This window comes from Mauremys reevesii, unplaced genomic scaffold, assembly GCF_016161935.1.
Source record: "Mauremys reevesii isolate NIE-2019 unplaced genomic scaffold, ASM1616193v1 Contig33, whole genome shotgun sequence".
In the NCBI taxonomy this organism is placed as follows: domain Eukaryota; kingdom Metazoa; phylum Chordata; order Testudines; family Geoemydidae; genus Mauremys; species Mauremys reevesii.
Genome location: NW_024100844.1, coordinates 417092 through 439104, shown reverse-complemented (window position 1 = coordinate 439104; position 22013 = coordinate 417092).

Sequence of the window (22013 nt, the reverse complement as noted above, 5' to 3'; positions counted from 1 at the left end):
TGTTAATGAAAGCCTGCCAGGTAACACATTTTATACCACGTCTCATAGTCCCAACGCAAGCAAACCCTAAAGACCAAGTTCTGCCAGTGGAGCTACTTGCAGAGTGAGGGCGGCACAGTCTGTCTCTAAACAAACATTGTTTTTTTCTGTCAAAGCAAAGTTCACCATCGGGATGTTCTGCGGAAAGTACTGTGCTTCCACCAGAATCTGTGAACAGAAAAGAATAAACACTTATAAATCTAACCTTGGTTTATAATTCAGGGAATTGTCTGACAACAGGTGCTGACTGGATTCATCTGGTTTTAACAGTTTGTGATCTGTTCTTCAAGGGAAAATGAAGTAATCTATGTTCTAAAATGGTAACATATGCCAGCTTTCTTCCCCCTTTATGCCACTGTGCTTCTTGTTTTCTTGAAAGCCTGACCTTCATTTGCCTAATAATTGTGATTGTGGTTTCAGCAAACAAACACACACAACCTAGAATCATTTTCTATATTGTAAATGGAAAAAACATTTCTGGAGCAGAAAAAAAAATTCTGTAATGGATATTTTCAGAAAGTGCAGGCCATATTTTTGTTGTTGTTGTTTGTTTCTACAGAAAACATGGACTTTCCTAAACTGGTCATAGATGACAAGATTCTAATGGACATTCTTGTTCTTGCCCTCATGCTCATAGCCATTGGGATTGCTTTCCTCATTTATCATCGCAAAGGTATGGAAACCTTACTTCTGCATGGCCTCACTTTCTCTGTACTTATCATGCTAATCTTGCAGCTCTTACTCAGTCCTTAGCATCAAGGGGAATTTTGTTGTTTAGAGGTTGCAGCTTTTGATCCACAGCTTGCCAGTTTTACAAAAGATCATCAGAGACGTGATCCAGAATTTGAATCCAGACTTTCAATTGCTCCCACACAAACACTTGTGGGTTTGGAGCCAGTGTTTTGGCTTTTGGGCTATGAAATTTAGCTCTGATCTAGATAACCAAACACAAGAACTCAGTGATGGGTATTTATTTAAAACTCCCTAACAATAGGAAATGTTGATTTGTAATGGTCCAGGGGTCAAAGTAGTGACTAACTGCTAAGCTATTTTTATCCAAATGTCATAAATCATCTGTCTTTCATATCAGGGAAACAGAAGTACAGAATAAAAAAAAAGGTGCTTACTCATACTGCAGCTCGCAAGTATGTTCTGGCAAGTGGAACGTATTTTATTTGTTTATATGGAGAAAAGGGGGACTAAGACAAAATTTAGGATGACCCATAATTTCACAGATTAATAAGGAAATAATTTTTAAAACGTGTTAGAAACTGTAACTAGCTCATTTAATTAATACTTTTTTAAAACTGCACATAGCAACCAATGTAGACTGAGTCAGACATATGTAAGAACATGTTAACGGGCCATGATTAACCCTAGAGTAAACATGACTTTTTTTGTCAACAGCAGGTGCTGTAACATGTTAATTAAACTCTTTTCCCCAGTGTGCCAAAGCTAAGAGTGAGACTCTGCCAGTGGTGTTTCTTGTGGAGTAAGGCACTACCTCATATGTGAGGTGTAAAGGATTAGGCCTATCTGATATCACTCTCCTCCTATTGGACTAAGCTTTGTTCTTCTGGGGGCAGCGCACTCTCTGAGGTTAATTTGATGGCGCTTTTTCAAGGAACCCAAGGAAGCTACTTCTCAGTTGAGGTAGTTTGTTTAACTGAGCATAACCTAACATAACCAAAACCTTGCATGTTCTTACTTCAAAGTCTGCACAAGCATAGCAGTCCTTTCCCCCCAAATCATCTCTCACACCAGTAATTCCAGTCATAGATTTCCTGACTCTTACCTCAGACCATCAGTGATACAGAGCTCCCAGGTTAGTTTTTCCTCATCTGTTTGCTTTTCTGGTGCAGTTCCCCTCAGCAGTATCTAGTAGCAGTCCCTCAGGACACTGCCTCTGGACCCTCAAGTTCCTGGAGAGTGTTGGAAGTTCCTTTCCGTCCACCCCTTCCTGCTGCTCTCTTTATTTAAGGGTCAGCTAATAAAGTTCTCCTCTCAGCTGCAATGGACATGGCTACTCAGACAGCCAGACCAGGCTAACACCAGGCCAGTGACCCCAAAGGAACGGTACCCTTATTCCTCCACAGGTGGCAAAAATCTAACTCTAAACAAAAGTGGACTTGTATGAAAACAAAGTTAACCATATGGAAGTTCATGTGTAAAAGACAGCACTTCTGTTAATGCTCATGAACAGCAAAAGAGTCAGGACTTGTCTGAATCTAGCTTTGGATTCTGTTTCAGAGAAGTGTTTGAGAACAGGTTCTAGTCATCCAGTTCACAAGTTGTTCATCAGGAGACATGGAGCTGCAGAGGTCCCGGTGCAGCAACATTACCTGTCCTTCCTTCCCCCTGAGGCCAAAGCACTGTTTTATGCAGATGTTGGAGTCTATAGTTGATATCTGATCACCACTAATAATTGTCATGTTCTGTTTTTAAATGTTGGGGATGACATTCAAGGACACATGCCACCCACTGAGGTTTGTTTAGGTTGGGATCTCTTTGGGCAGGGATTGTCTCTTACTATGTGTCTGTTCAGCAGCCAGCACAGTGCAGCCCCTGGTCTGGTTTGGTCTACGGTCTAGGAATTTTTCTAAGGAAGCTCTCTAGCTCATGTTATACAGGAAGCCGGAGGAGGTGATCACAATGGTCCCTTCTGGACTTACACATTCATAGAGTCCAAGTGCTACAATGATACTATATTGTAGGTGGGGCTGTGAAAATCCACCCAAATTTGGTCACATTTTAAGCCTCTGAAAAATTTCATTTTGCACATGATTGGTAGAGATTTTTTTGAATGTAGCCACTAAAATCTGCAGAGATTCCAGCCTCACTGAGCATGCTCCATCCCCTCACAGCACTTAATGTGGACCAGACTGTGCATGCACCATCCCCACAGAGATACTGAGCACTCTCCGAGCCCAGGGCTGAGGAGTTTCCATGTAGTTGTTGATCCTAGCTGGTGGAAGCTAGAGCTCTGGTTCCAGTACAGCAAGCCTGGTACACTGCCCAAGAACTGGAGAATGGATAAACTGGAATGAAATGTTGTCCAAATGGAGATGTTCCTGCAGCATTTTTATTTTAACAAGTTGGCATTTTCTGATTGGAAAAATATCCCCTTGGAAATTTTCAGACCGATTAGTTTATCATTTCCAAAGGTTATTACCTGCTCCAAGGGGCAGAGTTAAGATTGTGTTGCAGAGATGTGGCACCTTAACTTTGTATTTCCTGGTTTTCAGAGGTTACATTTAGCCACTCTCTGCTGTGAGCAGGGTGTTGAACTAGATTACCTCCTGAGGTCTCTTACAACCCTAATCTTCTTTGATTCTATGATTATGAAAGGCATAAGGCACCACGGGGCAACCTTAACTCTTCAGTAACAATGTATTTGCATATTTAATAATAATTACAATAATACCAAATGAGAGGAAAAAAGAAAATGGTGTTGTGTTCTGCTCCTTGCTTTCTGCAAAGTCCAGGAGTTACTTATTTGTTGCATTTGTAAAATAGTTATAATCATGGGTTAGCCTGAAACAAACAAACACCTGGAACAATGTAAAGTTATTTTCTATGTTTAATATAGAAAGGTATTCCTAGAGCTATGCAAATATATATTACAGACTTTGAGCAACTACAGGGGATTCTCTTGCTTTGTTCACCAGAAAACATAGAGCCATCCAAACTGCTGCTAGCTGAGATCATTCTCCTGATCATTGCTGTAATTTCCCTCTTCGGTCTCAACATCATCGGAACCATCTTCCTCACTTACCGTTGCTCAGGTATGGAACCAGATTCTTTCCCTTACACACACACACACACACACACACACACACACACACACACACACACACACACACACAGAGTTACTTGTGGGTGATGGATCCAGCGATTTTGTTCAGCTCATTACAGACAGAGACATTGGTCTCACTGGGTACGCCATCTGCTTTGCCGAGTTTATACTTTAAGAAACTTTTGCATTCAAATGAATACAGTGTATTTCTTGAATTGCTCTCACATTTTAAATATTTCTTAGTGGCCGAGCTGTTAAACAGCTAAATTGAGTCAGTAGTGGTCTCTCTGGGCCACCTTTTAAATAGTCTATTGATTTACTTCCATGTTCTCTAGAGAGATAAATCCTTCCAAAGATTGTCAAAAAGTTTCTTTTGTAACCATATTCTGAACCAGAATTTAAAATCTGAAACTGTACCAATATTTCAATCTCTACATGGAATTTTCAGCTGATCCCACTTCAGGGCAGATGTATGGAGATAGGAAATATGAGATTTATGGTAGCATGCCAAGCCATTAGTAACCCCATCCCATTATCATGTCCCTCACACTTCTCTTGAAGCTTGAGGGCATGTTAGTGGCAGCCATTTGTCTTTGGGCTTTGATCTCCTTCAAGCTCTGTTTTTGCATGTTCCATCCATTCACCCAGCATTCCTAAAACGCCTTTGTTAACCCAAAGACCCAATCCTGCAGGTGATAGTGGGGATGGGCTCCTGTGCCCATGCAGAATTCAGTGGGGCTCCCCAGGTTCAAGATCTGTTTGAGCAGATTCTATCTCAGGTTCATGGCCATGTTTGGAAAGCAATGTGCACTCAATGAAATGCCTGTGATTCCTTTGCAGATTCATCACAAACTTCTCTGGGTAAGTTGGGTTGGGATTCTAAACTCTTCCTCTCTAACACATGGTGTCTCTTTGATGGAAATATGCACCCATTGTGGGTTACTGCTTCCATCTACCTCCTCGCCCTTTCCTCAAAAGCATCTAATCACTCAACAGGCTTTCCATGAATCTCCCATTAATTGACATAAGTCAAACTGAAATGAGTCTGGTTTAAAGTGAAATAAGTCTATCTATGCTGGAAATGCCACAGCTGTACAGATTTAGTGTAGACTGAATTCTTCATTGGCCTAGTGCTGTCTATGTACAGACTAGGGTTGGCTTAACTATGCTGCTAGGTGTTGTGGGTTTTTCACACCCCTGAGTGACATAGTTAAGCCAAATTTAATTTTCTAGTGTAGATGAGGCCATAGTCTTTTGCACCAGTTTCAAATCACACCTTGTGTTAAATTGGAGTAACTCTGCTTGTAGTCAGTTGGTGACCTGTCCGTCACGGGATATGGAGCTAACTGGTCTTAACATGGCCCACCCCTCCTTCCTCATTATGCCCTAGTATTGCTTTATGTAGGGCATGAGATACGTTATATCTGATCACCACAAATAATTCACCAACTGATTTAAAAATGGGAAGAAAATGCAATATGTGACATATATTGTGGTTTATTTACATTATGGACTACTCGGGACAAGACTGTCTCATGCTGTGTGACTGTGCAGCACCAGACCCATGGAGCCCTTATCACAGCTGGAGGCCTATGTGCAATACAAGAACTAATAATTAATAAATAAAAACTTGTTATATGCTATTCTCCTTGTTTTCTTAACAACCCATGACTGCCTTCTTTGTTTCAGTTGTCAGATAACTGTAATTGTGGCCAAAGCTGACACAGATAACCCAGAGCCACCTAGAGTTATTCTATGTTTAAAATGAAAAGACATTTCTAAAGCAGGGAAAATGTGATGGAGATTTTCACTAACTACAGGGTGTATTTTCTGTGTTGTTCCAAAGGACACCTGGACATGCCCAAACTGGTCCTACTCTTCAGCATTCTCCTTGCCATTGCAACTGTTTCCCTCTTCATCCTCATCCCGTTCCTCATTTATTATCGTTGCTGCTTAGGTATGAAAATCTTAATTCTACTTTTCCAAACTGAGCCATATTCATAAAGCAGATTTACTAATACAAAAACTAACCCCTGCAGTCCTTATTGAGACTGACACCAAGGGGAATTTCCCCTGAGTCAGGACTGCAGCATTTGACCTGTAAACTTGTGCCAAGGAAAGCTGGGTAACTACCCATTTCACACATTTTATGTCACCGCAAAGGGGCTCGCAGCCAGCCTAGGGACACACTTATTTTCTTTGTCTACACATTGCCTTGTGTTATATTGGTTCAGAAGAGATAACAGAGAATGACTGCAAACCTGGCCCATTAGAATCTGCCCTTCCAGGCGAATTACTTTGAATAATATTGAGTTCCTGTATAATGAAAAACTCAACCTCCCTCTTACTGCCAAAGGTAGGCAAGTTTTAGGCTCTAGGGTTTTAAGTAGTGGATAAGTGCCAAACTATATGTAGTATTCATATATTCTCTTTAACTTTGCTTTTAGAAAAAAGAAAAAGGAATGCTGCAGGAGGTAATATATGGGACAGATTGATGTAAATTTTTGGCAAGTGTTTATATTGTTTGTAACAAATGTAACATATTTGAATGTATGTCAATAGTATATATTTTCATATATAATCTATTATTTTCTTCATGCCTTTTATATATAGGGGAGATTAACAAGGGAAAAGTACTGAGAGCCAAAGATGGGAGAGACTGTTTGGATGAGGAACTGGGGAGGGCAAAACTGGGAACATCTGGGCAAAGAGACAGGGACTGGAAACCAATGGGGGCAAGGGAGACAGATCTGATGAGGAGGTGGGTTGTGATGGAGAAGTGTGATTGTAGGTGGATGTAGCAGTTCCAACCATGCTGGTGACTCATGTGGGTGTGTATATGATGCTGTAGATGAGCCGACTCACCCCTGCGGCGCCTCCTGCTGGTGATTTCCGGGGAATTAGCTCATTCCAGCTCTAGAGTGCCCTCTTCAGGCCGGTGATCCACCCGTCCTCTGGCCCCAATGTTCCTTCCTGGACCCAGTGCCCTTTTAACTGAGGTGCTGCCCCCTGGCAGTAACCCCTTTCTCTCTGGGTCTCCCCTCCCCAGGGAACCTCCACCCACTATCCCAACCTTGCCTCAGTATATGACTACTTCCAGTCATTGTCTAGCCCCCTGTGCCCTGGGGTAGACTGCAGTATCAAACTACTCATCACTCTGCCTTTCCCCAGCCCTGCTTCACTCAGGTACCCTGTGTCTAGCTCCCTGCAGCCAGGCCCTTCTCCCTCTAGAAACAGAGAGAGACTTCTGTCCGCCCCTGGCTTCTCTGCCTTTATTAGGGCCAGCTGAGTCTGTTTGGGGCATGGACACATCTGCAGCCACTTCTCCCAATCAGCCCAGCCTAAAGCTGCTTTCTCCAGCCACAGCCCCCTTCCAGGGCTGTTTTTAACCCTTCAGGGCAGGAGCAGGGGACCACCCCGCTACAGATGCCATATGGTAGAATTTCTGCTTTGTGTTTTGTTTGCTTTTTTCAAAAAAACTAGGAAATTACACACACAAGACCTGCATTAAAAGACCAAAACTTTTGCAAAAACCAAGCACATAAAAGTTAGGAAATGAGAGAATTAAATTTGCCTGAGTAACCTTAACTCTGGGCTCCCAGCTCCCGAGCCGTCTCTTGGGCAGAGACCTGCATCTCTCCCTCTACACTCGGGATATTTCCAGTCTGCACAGCTCCCTGCCTACACTCTGAATTCCACAGCAAGTCAGGCTGCCTCAGCAGACCTGCTTTGCCTTCTGCTCAGAGGCTATAAATAGTGTAATTGCCACACGTATGTTACCACCCAGCTTTCTAAGGAAGCACATTCATTCACAAAGGAAACGTTTACACAATATAAGAACCTTCATGCATGCTAATAAGCTTACCAGACATCAGCCCAACTCCAACAAGACCTCTGGTAGGGGAACATTCCTTCAGCTCAGGACAGGGCCCCATGAATCTGAGACTCTCCTTCATCCTTTTTTGTGTCTTTGATCTGCAGACCCACGAATAGGTCAACCAGACAATGGGTTTCTCCTCAAGGCCTAGCTTCAAAAGGATGGGTCTGGAGGTGGATAATTTGCATCCAAATATTTCCTAGGAAACCCACTCAACTAAAAGTTCAGTCTTTTCTGGTCCACTCTTTCAAAAGAGTCCTTTGAAGCTCACAGCACTTTTCAGGGCTTCCATCAGTTCTGTTTCTTCTTTAAAGAAGTTCCAGACAATCCCCCAATAATACATACACATTTGGATTTTTAATACAATTAACTCCTAAAATACTGAAACTTAATTCAATGAGGTTGAGCAGAATTCAGGGCATATCTACACCTGGAAATTAGGTTGACATATCTGTGTTGCTCACCAGTGTGAAAAATCCACACCTGAGTGACTCAGTTAAACAGACCTAACCCACGGTGTACACAGTGCTATGTCAATGGGACGTCTTCTTCTGTTGACATAACCACCTTGTCTCAAAAAAGAGGAGTCCCTACACCGACAGCAGAAGCCCTCCTATCAGTGTGGGTAGCTGAAGTGCTACAGATTTTAAGTGTAGATCTCGGTGTTGTTTCTGCATGAAATTATCATATCTGCCACAGTCCTCGGCAGGTATAAAACAAGGTGGTACTACTAGTGTGTGAATAGCAACACTAGTTCACACCAGCTGAGATGTTGGTTCATATATAATTGCAAAAGGATATTTCTGGGGACAATAGGAAAGAACTGCAATGAATACTTCATATGGATTTTCAGTGCTCATTAAATATTCTCACCTTCTCTATGTTGTTTTGTTTGCTTTTAAGGGAGATGCGACAATGGAGAGGACGGTAAAGATCACTACGCTATATTTCATATGTTTATTATTTAAAAGAGCTATGGGAAAAGCTAAGAAACTGACACATTCTGCTTTTCTCATAGCATCATGGAGAGACCATTATGCATTCTGTAGATTTCAACAAAACCAATTGAAAACATTTCATTTTTCAGAAGTTTAAAATTGTTCGATGTTGTTCATAGTGCAGACCATTTTTAAATAGTGACTGATAGATTGGATCACAGAAACCCCCTTGCGAACTGCCACCTGATGTGCTGAGACTACCCCTGAGCGCATCTTCCCTGGCAGCTTGGGACTTCATTGCCCTGCCTGGTTTGAGCCAGACATGCTAGCCCACTACAAACACAGACCCAGGTCTGAACCACGTCCCCCAAAAGCTGCAGGCCTAACTGAAAACAGCTTAAGAAGTGTTCCTGTCTCCAGCACTCAGATACCCAACTCCCAATGGGGTCCAAACCCCAAACAAATCTGTTTTACCCTGTATAAAGCTTACACAGCACAAACTCATAAATTTTTCACCCTCTATTAGCGAGGTATGTACAGCTATCCCCCCATCCCCCCCTGGTATTAATACATACTCTGAGTTAATTAATAAGTAAAAAGTTATTTTATTAAATAGAAAAAGTAGGATTTAAGAGGTTCCAAGTAATAACAGACAGACCAAAGTGAATTACCAAGCAAATTAAAATAAAACACACAAGTCTAAGCCTAATACAGTAAGAAAGTGATTACAGATGAAATCTCACTCTCAGAGATGTTCCAATAAGCTTCTTTTACAGACTGGTGTCCTTCTAGTCTGGGTCCAGCAATCACTCACACCCATGTAGCTACTGTCCTTTGTTTCAGTTCCTTTCAGGTATCCTTTGAGGGTGGAGTGGCTACCTCTTGAGCCAGCTGAAGACAAAATGGAAGGGTATCCAGGGGTTTGAATAGTTTCTCTCCTGTGGGTGGAAACCCCCTTCTCCCGCTATGTAGAACCCAGCTACAAAATGGAGTTTTGGAGTCACATGGGCAAGTCACATGTCCATGCATGATTCAGTTTTCTACAAGATCTTCCCAGGAAAGCTCAAATGTGGATTGGTGTCTATCAAGAGCTATTGTCAGCTTAAGTGTTTCTTGATTGGGCACTTACTGAGAATAGTCTTTTCTCACGAAGCTGACCAAATGCTTCACTGAGGCTACTTAAAATCAAACAAGTACACAGCCAATATTCATAACTTCGAATACAAAAATGATACACGCATACAAATAGGATGAATACATGCAGAAGAACATAACCTTTGCAAAGATGTGTTACATGGCATATCTAGCATAAAACATATTCCAGTTATGTCATATTTACATTCATAAGCATATTTCTATAAAACATTATGGTGTGCAACATCACAGTGACATTGTATGATTCCCCTCTCATTCATGAGCACACAGGCCCAGCCTCCCCTCCCATTGATGATTGCACAAACCATGTCCTTCCCACCCTCACGCCCCATAACCAACTGCATAATAGAATGCACCTACTCAGCTGCTTACATGTACACAGTCATTTTGGGAAAATGTTATGGTTTTTAGCTGTTCTTAATGTTCTTTATTTTTATTTTGAATGTTCTTTGGGGGGAGCGGGTTGGATTTTTTTTTTGTTTATTTTTTTTGGTGGGGTGGGTAACTCACTGTGTGCTTCCGTGCTTCATTTAATTTCTACTGCCATCTATTCTTCTTTCAGGGCAGATTTTTTTTTATATCTAAGTATCAAAATATTGATTTTTTTGTTTGTTTTATAATGTAGCAAATATTTAATATATCACTGACTTTTCTGATGTGGTGCTTTTTAAACTCAAAAATGGATTGATTTTAGGAATTCAAACTTCTTACACGGTATTTAAATTGAATTCAGTGTCCAATATCTTGCGATGTAAGTGCCAGCATTACCCACAATCAGCAAAACTTAATGCTGCCTCCAGCTATCCCCAAGAACTGGAAGATAGAATTGATCCAACTGAAGAACTCAGTCGACAAGAATTTTGAAAATTAAATGGATTCTGTCCCTGCCAGCAGGTATATGGGATCTTGGGGAGCAATTACCACACGGGTGGGGTGCAAAATAAACTTTATTAAGAAAATGCAAAAACAGGGAAAATTCAGTGGTGAGGGGTATGGGGTTTGTTAAGGTAGACAATTGGGAAGGGGTTTCTTTTGGTGAACAGTGTAGGGGGTTTCAATAGTGGGGTACAATACAGTTGATAAACAATTAACACTGAAGTATAAAAGTAACAGGTAGCTAACAATTTCTATGTAAAAAGGTGTGTCACAGCAGCATATAACCAACTAACAGTTATGGAAAAATATGTTAAATAACAAACAATTTTAGGTAAAAATGTGTCACAGTGGGGTAAATGTAGAATGTGAGGTGTATCAGAGAGAAAAAAGGTAACCAATGGGGTTTTATGCTAGATTGGGATGGGGGAAGAGGAGCACGTGGTGGAGCAGAGGGAGATTTAAACTTAGAGAGACACAGAGAACAGAGAGACTGTAAGGAGTCAGAGGGACATAGAGAAGCTTGGAGGGGGGTTGCAGTGGGAAGACAGACTTAACCACAATTATACAAAACACAGCAAAATCTTATCTATGATCTAACTTAACCAAGACTACACAAATTAGCAAGTAACAAAACACAATGCAACAATTCTCTAAGCCTAACTTACAGAGTATAATGCTAAACCTAACTTAACCTAATGAGTGCACCTTATACTAGGGGTGGTTCTCCAAGGGTGTGGCTGCAGCAGTGGAGCAACTGCAAGTGGGCTGCCCAGGATAGAATCCAGAGAGGCACAGGGTTATTTCTAGCAGCAAAGGAGCTGCAGAACCAGAAACAGATTACAGCTGCAGACCAAGGAGTTAACTTGGGTCTGTCTGTTGGGGAAAGAAAGCCAGCAGCTAGAACAGGGGGGGGTCTGCAAGAGAGAGTTCTTATCAATCCCCAGGACAACAGCAAAGACAGAAGCAGGCACAGCAGCAGCATCAGAGGAGGCAGAGAGGACTCAATTTGCTCACAATAATCAGGAGATCTCCAGGCAAAATTTGTTGTTCTTGGGAGGGGAGTTTAAGAACGGGGGTACGCTCAAAAATAAAACAAGAGCGGAGAAAGGACCCCCCAGAACTCCTGGCTGATCAGACCAGGCAGCAATGCAGGAATCCCTTTCTGAAGTCTGTTCAAAAAATGTCTGGTTATATATGCAAACTTAGGCAGTTTCCCGCCAGTGACTTTGATTGGTTCCCCTTGTTAGAGGGGAGGAGAGAAAGCAGGGAAAAGTCTTCAGGTGAGCACAGACGTGTCTGGGCTAGTTCTAAGTCACAGGCATGACTTACATGCTCAGCTATGTGGCCATATAAAGTCTTGCATTCTTGGGCAGCGCCCCCTACACTGAGCCCAGGTCTGAACAAAGGAGGCAGAGGCCCACCCCCACCTGAGCGGAGCAATGGCTCCGGTTAGTCTGCAAAGGCCATTCCAATGAGCAGGGCCAGGCTATGACTTTTGCTAGCCCCATGGCCGGGAGGGGCGGCCACACAGAGAGGAAAACAAAAAAGGAATGCAGCAGGAAGGCAGCTGTAACAGACAGAATCTTCTTCCATGGTACCAAGCATAGGATCTGGCAGACCCATGGAGCTGAGGGCCCTCCACTGATCGTCCTCTGACTAGAGATACTCAGAATTTTTTCATCATAATGATTTTGTGATGAAAAATGTCATTTTCTCCCAAATTTAGGCTCATCTCCCTAGTTTTAGACTCCACTGCAATCCACAGAACCCTCACTTGGCTGCCTCTTAATCCTGTAGACACCTAAACTCATGCAGCTCCTACATTTCCAAAAATTCTCTCAGCACTGACATTTCTGTCAATGGGTATGTGTATAACTGCCTCACCCTAGGTGTTCAGATGCTTGTCTCCCACCTGAGCCCCAGCCCCAGACATTTTTTCAAAGAAGAACTTTGGTATGGAAGGATAAGACCTATAGTAATTATATATTAGTAATTACGTCCCTAAGATTCATACAAAAGTAAGAGTGGCAAATGTATCCCTGCTCTTCATAACTTATGCTAGCTGGACTCATAATAATGAATGACTCATTTGGATTGCCAATAAAGAGACTATGCTTTTTCCTTTCTCTGCAGATAATGCACTCCGCTGCTCATCTGACTCTGGAAGTGTCTCGGGAAACCAAAAGACTGAAAGGGAGCATAATTTATAAGAAACTTTCTGTTTTCTTCCTCATAGAAACACTCTCATACCTGAGTATGGCTTGGAGGGGATATGGAGACTGCAATGTCATAGACTCATAGAATCATAGAATCTCAGGGTTGGAAGGGACCTCAGGAGGTCATCTAGTCCAACCCCCTGCTCAAAGCAGGACCAAACCCAACTAAATCATCCCAGCCAGGGCTTTGTCAAGCCTGACCTTAAAAACCTCTAAGGAAGGAGATTCTACTACCTCCCTAGGTAACCCATTCCAGTTCTTCACCACCCTACTAGTAAAAAGGTTTTTCCTAATGTCCAACCTAAACCTCCCCCTCTGCAACTTGAGACCATTACTCCTTGTTCTGTCATCTTCTACCACTGAGAACAGTCTAGATCCATCCTCTTTGGAACCCTTTCAGGTAGTTGAAAGCAGCTATCAAATTCCCCCTCATTCTTCTCTTCTGCAGACTAAACAATCCCAGATCCCTCAGCCTCTCCTCATAAGTCATGTGCTCCAGCCCCCTAATCATTTTTGTTGCCCTCCGCTGCACTCTAGCCAATTTATCCACATTCTTCTTGTAGTGTGGGGCCCAAAACTGGACACAGTACTCCAAATGAGGCCTCACCAGTGCTGAGTAGAGGGGAATGATCACATCCCTCGATCTGCTGGAAATGCCCCTACTTATACAACCCAAAATGCCATTAGCCTTCTTGGCAACAAGGGCACACTCTTGACTCATATTCAGCTTTTCGTCCACCGTAACCCGTAGGTCCTTTTCTGCAGAACTGCTGCCCAGCCATTCGGTCCCTTGTCTGTAACAGCGCATGGGATTCTTCCGTCCTAAGTGCAGGACTCTGCACTTGTCCTTGCTGAATCTCATCAGATTTCTTTTGGCCCAATCCTCTAATTTGTCTAGGTACCTCTGTATCCTATCCCTACCCTCCAGCGTATCAACCACTCCTCCCAGTTTGTGTCATCTGCAAACTTGCTAAGGGTGCAGTCCACACCATCCTCCAGATCGTTAATGAAGATATTGAATAAAACCAGCCCCAGCACCAACCCTTGGGGCACTCCACTTGATACCGGCTGCCAACTAGACATGGAACCATTGATCACTACCCGTTGAGCCCGACCATCTAGCTAGTTTTCTATTCACCTTACTGTCCATTAATCCAGCCCAGACTTCTTTAACTTGCTGGCAAGAATACTGTGGGAGACTGTATCAAATGCTTTGCTAAAATCCAGAAATAGCACATCCACTGCTTTCCCCTCATCCACAGAGCCGGTTATCTCATCATAGAAGGCAATTAGGTTAGTCAGGCATGACTTGCCCTTGGTGAATCCATGCTGACTGTTCCTGATCACTTTCCCCTCCTTTAAGTGGTTCAGGATTGATTCCTTGAGGACCTGCTCCATGATTTTTCCAGGGACTGAGGTGAGACTGACTGGCCTGTAGTTCCCTGGATCTTCCTTCTTCCCTTTTTTAAAGATGGGCACTACATTAGCTTTTTTCCAGTCGTCCGGGACCTCCCCCGATCACCATGATTTTTCAAAGATAATGGCCAATGGGTCTGCAATCTCATCGGCCAACTCCTTTAGCACCCTCGGATGCAGCGCATTCGGCCCCATGGACTTGTGCTCGTCCAGCTTTCCTAAATAATCCCGAACTACTTCTTTCTCCACAGAGAGCTGGTCACCTCCTCCCCATACTGTGCTGCAGAGTGCAGCTGTCCGGGAGCTGACCTTGTCTGTGAAGACAGAGGCAAAAAAAGCATTGAGTACACTAGCTTTCTCCACATCCTCCGTCACTAGGTTCGCTCCCTCATTCAGCAAGGGGCCCACACTTTCCTTGACTTTCTTCCTGTTGCTAACATACCTAAAGAAACCCTTCTTGTTACTCCTAACATCTCCGGCTAGCTGCAACTCCAAGTGTGATTTGGCCTTCCTAATTTCACACCTGCATGCCTGAGCAATACTTTTATACTCCTCCCTGGTTATTTGTCCAATCTTCCACTTCTTGTAAGCTGTTCTTTTGTGTTTAAGACGAGCAAGGATTTCACTGTTAAGCCAAGCTGGTCGCCTGCCATATTTACTTTTCTTCCTACACATCGGGATGGTTTGTTCCTGCAACCTCAATAAGGATTCTTTAAAATACAGCCAGCTTTCCTTGTCTCCTTTCCCCGTCATGTTATTCTCCCAGGAGACCTTGCTCATCAGTTCCCTGAAGGAGTCAAAGTCTGCTTTTCTGAAGTCCAGGGTCTCTGTTCTACTGCTTTCCTTTTTTCCTTGTGTCAGGATCCTGAACTCGACCATCTCATGGTCACTGCCTCCCAGGTTCCCATCCACTATTGCTTCCTCTACTATTTCTTCCCTGTTTGTGAGCAGCAGGTCAAGAAGAGCTTTTCCCCTAGTTGGTTCCTCCAGCACTTGCACCAGAAAATTGTTCCCTACACTTTCCAGAAACTTCTTGGATTGTCTGTGCACCGCTGTATTGCTCTCCCAACAGATATCAGGGTGATTAAAGTCACCCATGAGAACCAGGGCCTGTGATCTAGCAACTTCTGTTAGTTGCTGGAAGAAAGCCTCGTCCACCTCATCCCCCTGGTCTGGTGGTCTGTAGCAGACTCCCACCACGACATTACTCTTGTTGTTCATACTTCTAAATTTAATCCAGAGACTCTCAGGTTTTTCTGCAGTTTCATACCGGAGCTCTGAGCAGTCATACTGCTCTCTTACATACAACGCAACTCCCCCACCTTTTCTCCCCTGCTTATCCTTCCTGAACAGTTTATATCCATCCATGACAGTACTCCAATCATGTGAGTTATCCCACCAAGTCTCTGTTATTCCAATTACATCATAATTCCCTGACTGTGCCAGGACTTCTAGTTCTCCCTGCTTGTTCCCCAGGCTTCTTGCATTTGTGTATAGACACTTAAGATAACTCGCTGATTATCCCGCTTTCTTGGTCTGAGACAGGATTCCTCCCCTCTTGCAGTCTCCTGCTTGTGCTTCCTCCCGGTATCCCACTTCCCCACTTACCTCGAGGCTTTGGTCTCCTTCCCCCGGTGAACCTAGTTTAAAGCCCTCCTCACTAGGTTAGCCAGCCTGCTTGCAAAGATGCTCTTCCCTCTCTTCGTGAGGTGGAGCCCGTCCCTGCCTAGCAATCCTTCTTCTTGGAAGACCATCCCATTGTCAAAGAATCCAAACCCTTCTCTCTGACACCATCTGCGTAGCCATTTGTTGATTTCCACGATTCGATGGTCTCTACCCTGGCCTTTTCCTGCCACAGGGAGGATAGACGAGAACACCACTTGCGCCTCAGTCTCCTTTATCCTTCTTCCCAGAGCCATGTAGTCTGCAGTGATACGCTCAAGGTCATTCTTGGCAGTATCATTGGTGCCCACGTGGAGAAGCAGGAAGCGGTAGCGATCCGAGGACTTGATGAGTCTCGGCAGTCTCTCCGTCACATGTCTCTCCGTCACATGTCCTTAGCTTATTGATTCCTGTTGTTTCCAGCTTCCCTGTTTGCCAAGGTGAAGCCCCTCATCTCAGATTAGATGAGGAGAGGGAACATCTCTTTCATGATCAAATTTCTTAGGGGTGGTCTGCACTGAAAAGTTACATTTGGATTGTTATATCTCTCAGTGTGAAAAAGCCACACCCCTGAGCGACGTAGGTAAGTCGAGCTAACCTCTCGTGTAGACAGCGTTGGTCAATGGAAGAATTCTTCTGTTGGCCTAGCTACCATTTCTCAAGGAGGTGGATTAACCACAGTGCCAGGAGTACTTCAGCAGTTGTGCCACTGTAGCATTTTAAGTATAAACATAGCCTTAGACACTGCTTGCTGGCTGTTTGTGGCTATTTTTGTTTATGCACATCTATTTCCCCAGTGACTCTTGCCTCTGAAAACTCCTCCCCCGAGATGTTCACTTAAATAACACATACATTACCAGGATGCTTCTGCCTGTTTCTTTTTTAAAAATACTCTAAAAATACATTATCAACATCTTTTTATTGGCCTGATATTTGGCCCACATGTGCCTCAATGTAGCCCCCTTAAGTGAAGTGGTTTTGTCAGTCCCTTCACCACTTGGAGTTGGCTAGATCTTCACCCGCTGCTGTTAAAAAGCTCTGAGGTCTCCTTAATGGGATGGTTTTGTAGGGTGACCATAGGTCCCATTTGGCTGGGACAGTCCCCTTTTTAAATTCTGTCCCAGCCGTGTCAACTTTTTTGGTAAACTGGGCATTTGTCCTGTTTGCTCTTGCCAACTGATCAGGAGGAGAAGAAAGAGGGTGATAAAGCCAGTAGTAACTGACGAAACAGGGAAGCAGGGGCAGTGTCCTGGCACTGTCACACATGAGGAAGTCCAGATAGCCAGGGACATGTGCGGATCTGCAGGCTGTCACACCACAAGCAGCTGCAGGGAGGCAGAGTCCAGTGCTTGCTCGGTTTTGTCGTGGCCCTGCCAAGGTTTGGAGTCAAGAGACTGTGCTGGTATTTGGATTTGTAGGATTTTGTCATTGTGTTTCACAAAATACAAACAGGGAAGTTAGATAAGAAACATACAAACTGTTTCTGGAAGGTTGCAACATGACACATCTTTATTTCTTAAAATTCAGAATCTTAAAGTGCAGTAACCGAACACAGAGAGAGATAAAGCAGGCTGCTCCCTAAGGCAGAGAGATCCAGCTCACCCCACTTAGCTCTAGCTTTTCCCAGAATGACTCTGATTACACACTGGCCAACAGAGCCCCATAACTTCCATGCAGGACCAAGAACTACCCTTCAGCTCTTAAATCATAGCTTGCAACTTCAACACAGTCCTCAATACATAGTCTTGTCAGAATTAAAATTTTATTTTTTATAGTTTTGACAGATAATATTGATATTTCTTTTTAAGCATTTTTTTAAAAGTCACTTTACTTTTTCACAGTTGCAGGAAAATATTTAATAATAGTAAACGATGAGACTGAAAAAGGTAAAGTTTTGTAAACACAAATTGTTAACATCACTTGTCAAAATATACAAAGTAAATATCCTTAAATCAAACTCTAAGAAGTTTTGAAGCAGTTCTCTAAGAAGTTCTTACGTTGCCTATCTGTCAGTTCTGATTATGATCAATGAAATTTCCATTGTCATTTGCCTGCATAGGGTGAAATCGATCTTTACTAACAGTTACTGATAAAAATCTGATCCTTCAAGCCTATAAATACACCACATTTGTAAGGTGACACCTTTGTGGAAGTTGAAAACAAAAACAAAAAACTATTAGGAGAAATATAAGATCTGAAAACACCATCATCAGAGTGTTGAGAGAGATCAGAAACATTTTTTCTATGCCAGATAACTAACTTCTCTTGCTTTGGTACTGAGAAATTCCACAGCTTTGGGCTTTTGAAGTTCTTCTTAATTGGAGCTGAGTGAAATATTTCAAACAATGTTTGCATGTATAGGAGAAAAAATGGCCTTTTTACAAAAGCAAAAATTTTAACAAAAAATGTGGACGTTATCACTGATTTTCAAAATTTTAATCAAATAGGTTAGTAAAATGTTACATTTCAAAAACTGGGTTTCTGGTCACAAACATTGTAATCTTTTTAGTAAGAATTTACATAGGTACTGTTTAAGTCTTCTACCCACACTCACTACATTTGTTATTGGGCACTTCCACACCAACCAGCAGAGCAGGGCTAGTTCTGGGAGAGCTGTCAGGGCTGGAGATGGGTGAGAGAGCCAGGTGCTGGTGTGCCACTGCAGAGGGTGTCACACCTTCTATTCTGGGGTGCACACCTTGAGACTTGCTGGAGACAGCTGCCAGACTGGGATGTCTCCACACTTTTTTCTCAGGACAGCCTGTGCTTGTAAGAGAGAGGATAGCAGCCATGCAAACAAACAAAGGTAGCCCAAACAAAATCAACGTCTGAGCTACAAGACATTCTAATTGAAATCACTAAATTGTACAGACCGTAAGATGTTTGGGGCCCGGACAGTCTCTTATTGTGTGTTTGTGCAGTGCCCAGCACAATGGGGTGCTGTCCTGCTTGGGGTTATTAAGTATTTTAAAAATAATGATAATTAATTAACAGTTAATTGCACAAGGAATGTCATATATGAATTACCATGTGATATTATCTGTCTCTCTGTCATGTATTGTAACTCCACACTCTGATTTTGAAACTGTAATCAGCTGGCAAAGAATAAGTTGTGCCTGCTCTTTCTTGCAAGAATGAATAATACAATCAATAACATTCATATTAATGAATTTGTCTTTGTTCATTTCAGTGATTTGTGATTACAAAGCACAGAGTTCATTGGGATGAGGCAATTATAGACTCATGGAGTCATGTGAGGATATGTCTACACTGGAATTAGAAAACCCCACTGGCTCCTGCCAGCTGGTTCGGGCTTGTGGGGCTTGGGCAGCAGGGCTGTTCAGTTGCACTGTAGACTTCCGGACTTGGGATGGAGCCTGGGCTCTAGGACCCTACAAGTTTCTCTCACCTGCTGGAGTGTAAATGCTCTTCTGGCTACTCCCCGCTTGATAGTTTGATAGCTTTGTTCATGTTGTATGTAAATGCATCTTGATTGTCTCTGCCTGGTAACCCTGCTGGTCAGAAGCACAAATACCCATTCCTTTGTCTAGGACAGACTGGATTTATGCCCTGCTTGCCAAACACATTTCAAGAATGCAATTCAAGCCCATATGCATAGTTCTTTGTATGCATCCCTGTGCACACGCCATGCACTGGTTCTTAGGACCAATGTGTTGCCAGTTGGTATATGACACCATCACTGACACCTTTTAGACACAGATTATGACAACAGTGAGTTGGGGTGCACTGAGTTGGTCAGCCCAGCTGAGATACCCTATTAGATACTGGGGATCCCCTTGCTGTCTGGCAGTGACATGCTCTTGGTGTCACAGTGATTTCATTGCCTAGAGCCAGATTCTGCCCAGCTATTACACAGATGTACAGTAGAAGAGAGGAAATATCGGGCTGACTCAGAACCAGGTTGGATTCCAGCCCTGTGTCCCTAGCCTGCTTCCCCTCCTTGCCTGGGAGTGAGGTGCAATACAAACAGCTGAGGGGAGGCTGGCATGGCCCTGGCTCAAACCCCACAGCAAGAACTGGCTGGTGGAGTTGAGTGGCTGCCCCAGGGTTTCTGAGATGGACCTAGCAGCCTGAGTGTATCCTGGGGCTCTGAGCTCCCTGGAGCCACGCGTGGCGAGTGTAATAGGCCAGGAGAGGCTAAGACTCACCTAAGCCAAGACCTGGCCCCGCCCATGCTCCCCTTTCTCTTCCCCATGTTGGTGCCCAGCTCTGCTCAGCTCTGCCACTGGCCAGAGGCCAACGGGCCAGAATTGCTGGTGCTGGGGACAAGGCTAAGGCCGGCTGATGACTCAATGCTAGGGGCCGACGCTGGGGCAGCCCAGCAGCCCAGTACTGGTGCCAACTGAGGGCCCATGGTGGTTTGGTCAGAGATCCTCTGGCTGGTGTGTGTGTGTGTGGGGGGGGAATTGGACACTTGGGGCTGTTGTGGACAGGGGTTAGGGGTGGGGACTTGGCGCAAGAGGTGAAGATTCATGACTAGCCTCCTTGAAGGGGGACTCATGCACTGCCATGCCTGGGGTCATGAGTAGCCCTGGTTCATCACTTTTGTTGTCTCTATACTACAAGAGCTACAGCAGTAAAGCTGTAGTGTAGACACTTGCTACAATGATGGAGACATTCTTCCATCACTGCAGCAAATCTACCTCTCTGAGCAGTGACAGCAAGGTCCATGGAAGAGTTCTGCCATCAACCTAGCAGTGTCTACTGGTTGCGTAACTACATTGCGCAGGGGTATGAATTTTTCACACACCTGAGCAACAGAGTTAGGTCGACCTACATTTTTTGTGTAGACCAGAACATACTGAGGGCTGGGCTCACAAGGCCCAGCCCAGTCTTACTGGAGCATGACACAGCACATCGGTAAGACTCGGGTCTCACTGTGAGTGTTTTCTTTCCAAGCACAGCACTTAGAGGATGACTTTTTGTTTCAAATGAAAGCTGAGATTCGGAGAACAATGGGAAGGACTGTCCATGGACCCCACAGCAAAAAAGGAGGTGTTACTCCCCACATTTTGGGAAATGCTGAAATATAAATATACTCAACAGGAGATATCTTACAAAAAACAATTATGAGTGGAATCCTGCAATCAGTAGGGGATGGGAGGGAAATCTGTTCAAGCCCTTTCCCCACACCAATTGCTTCTGGCTAGCTGGGTCCCACCAGGGCACCCGAGGAGGAAGGATGCCCTGCAGCTCATTTGCCTGCCTGGGCATGCAGGCTGCCTTGCACTTGATCCCCAGATCTGAGCACCTGGGAGATGGAAGACAGGGAAATGCATCTGTCTCTAGCTCCTTGAACTCCAGGCTGAGCAATGACATCTGGTCATAGAATCATAGAATATCAGGGTTGGAAGGGACCTCAGGAGGTCAATTAGTCCAACCCCCCGCTCAAAGCAGGACCAACACCAACTAAGTCATCCCAGCCAGGCCTTTGTCAATTTAAAGTAATATAAAATAGACTTTTATTTTAAAAATACTGCTATATGGAAATAAGAAAACCTGTGTTTCATATATTAATTAATGGCTAGGATAAGAAGAGGAGTTAACATCTGTGCTGCTGGGCAACCATATGGTCAAAAAAGTTAGGAGTATTTCTAGCTGTTGCATTCCTGAAGGATTAACATAATTAATTTACTGGACTTATTTAAAGTAAAGTTTTTACCTTGTTTTCTGTTTATTATTGCTTTGGCTTTTTCTGTGATGAAGATTTGTGTAAAGAAACTTGTTACTTTTAAAGCAAAGGAGGGCAGCAATGAAGAGAGGTGTGTGTGAGGGAGAGCAACTTAGAAAGGGAAGTAAACCTGAGCCAAGAGATTAATTAACTCAGTTAGATCATCTTCAGGTATAGGCAGCAGCAGCCAGTTTAGCAAACTGAGAGAGGATATAAAGGAAAATTTAAGCAGTGTGTAAAAATATTTGGGAAAGTTATATTGTTAGCTCTGAGGGTACGTCTACACTACGGGATTATTCCGATTTTACAGAAACCGTTTTTTTAAAACAGATTGTATAAAGTCAAG